Source organism: Cynara cardunculus (assembly GCF_001531365.2).
Source record: "Cynara cardunculus var. scolymus isolate 2C chromosome LG 8, CcrdV1, whole genome shotgun sequence".
Taxonomy (NCBI): Eukaryota; Viridiplantae; Streptophyta; class Magnoliopsida; order Asterales; family Asteraceae; genus Cynara; species Cynara cardunculus.
Window position 1 is genome coordinate 1,267,158 of NC_037535.1, and position 2,477 is coordinate 1,269,634.

Genomic DNA, 2,477 nt, shown 5'->3' on the forward strand with positions numbered 1-2,477 from the left:
CACTCGTTAGATTGGGTAAACTTCGTATTTTGCAGTCATATTCGTCTTCTTATCCATTAGGCTGATGACGCATAAACAGTCAATAGGGGTTCTAAAAACTAATGGCTAAAGTGGTAAGAAAATAAGAAGGGGCTGTTTGGCAGTTGTTGAATGGTTTGGTACGGAATGATTAAGAGTCTCTCATGATATAGTGCAAAATGAAATATAATTGTTTGGTAATTGTTTCCAATGAAATTAAGGTGCTGATTGGTTAAGGGAGACCCTAAATACAAAATCATTCAGATGGTTTTAAAACCATTAAGAGGCAGATTTGTTTTTTGTCAAACAAGATTCACATCTTAACGTTCCAAATGCTGCCACTTAATAGAACTATTAAGAGTTAAACGAACAACCCCGAAGTGTGTTTTTATAGAAGTGTGTGTGAGTTTATTTGTTGCATTTGCCGTACATAAATATTATATACTTCAAAAAAAATATTATTATAGCAACACAAACTATGGCAATATGGTGTCAAGAAAAGTTTGTTTTTGGTATTAATTATCCAGGAATATAGACTTGTGATTTGATCTGCTAAAAATGGCTTAAACTGTGCAGATCAAACTGCGAATACCCTTACCCACAGGTCTCATTTGTACAGTATTTTGAAAATTCCCGAACAATATTCCATCGTGTCGATTCCTAACAATAAAAATTGAAGAATTTTATTTCGTGAGAAAGCACAAACATAACTTAACGAATAAGACATTGACATCTAGATAAAACAACGGTATGATTGAGTTGAATCTTGAGTAACATGAAGTATTGGTATATATTCTTGAATAATTTAATATATTGTCCAATGTCGTATCAGTTAATAAAGTGTAGGAGAGAACACATCTCGAACACTTGAAAAATGTGACGTTTTTCAAAATCGTGATGTTACTTTTAAACATATTCGGGTATCGTTGATGCTTAATTATGAGTAAATTATGTTTTTAGTCCCTATGATTTGTTAAAATTACAACTCTCATCCCTTCTAGTTTTGAAATTGCAGTTCTTGTTCTTGTATGGTTAACATGTAAACAATAATAAACTATAAATCATAAAGATGAAAATAATAATCTATACTATCTTATTAATCAAATTTAGCAAAAGTCTTAAAGTCTTAAAATACTAAATGACCAATATACCCTTTTCACTCTTTCACCCATTTCTCTCCTAACATACACTCACCCTCTTACATTCAACCGATTTTTTTTAAAATTATAATTTTAAATTTACCTTTTATATCCCTATAATTAGTTAATTAATTACTTTACGTTCTTTACTTTTAAATGTTTCATTTTAAATTTTATCAAATTAACATACATAATCGTATATCAATTAAAACATTTTTAAAAAATACATTTTTATTTTAACAAGTTACACCATTATAATCGTCTCGTTAATACCTTCGAAATGAGTCCAATATTGAATAGTTTTTGAGTTAGACTGTTCAAATTGCACTGTATAATATGTTCTGAATTAATATGTTCTTGGGTTTTTTTGAAATATATATATACATGTATTAATTCAACCTTAATCTGAGTTTTTGGATAAGAAATAGGGTAAGCAGTTGAAATTTYATTCTAAAACCCAYMTTTTTTTGTCTTTTCATGACTTATGATCTGTCAAATTTGTAGTTTTCTTTATTGGTTTTGAGTATTTATCTTAAAACTCAAGTTTCTTGGTTTTTGTTCTTGGTGTAATCGAACACATTTGTGGAGTCGTTTAAATATGTTGGATTTTAAATATATTGGATTTTAAACTGTCATACAATTTTTTTCATCGATAGTCTGTAATTGGAACCATAACTCTTATTTATTCAAATTGTATTAATATGTAAGGACCAAGTGTAACCTATATCATCGTTAAATCTTATCTTATAAAACCAGTGGAATTTCAAAATCGTTAAAATTCATGGCTCCCGCCGCATTGCGCGAGTACACAACTAGTAGATTATAAACTAGGGGTGCACAAAACCCGAATTACCCGAAATCCGAACCGAAAATAAGGTATTTATGTAAAACCCGAATGTCCCAAAATCCGAAAACTGACTTTTTGGGGGGAAATTTTGGTCCGGGTTTGGGTTTGATTTTTGGCCACCCGAACCGTCCAAAAACCTGAAAATATATACATATATATTTTAAATACTATATAAATATACTTATTTATCTAATTATCTTTTGAAAATTCTAAAAATCTTAGTCGGTCGTGTTTTTCTAATTTATAAGCATACTATAGATTTATCAATCCTCTAAACCGATTGAATTCATCATCAAAATCGACTGGATATATATATATATATATATATATATTGCATTATAATTAAACCGGAACCCGAGGCAACTCGAAATCCAAAATCCAAAAATTGAGGCTTGATATCCATATCCAAAATCAAATCGGGATTTTGATTTTCCCACCCGAACCCGACCCAACCTGTCCGATACAACCCCCCC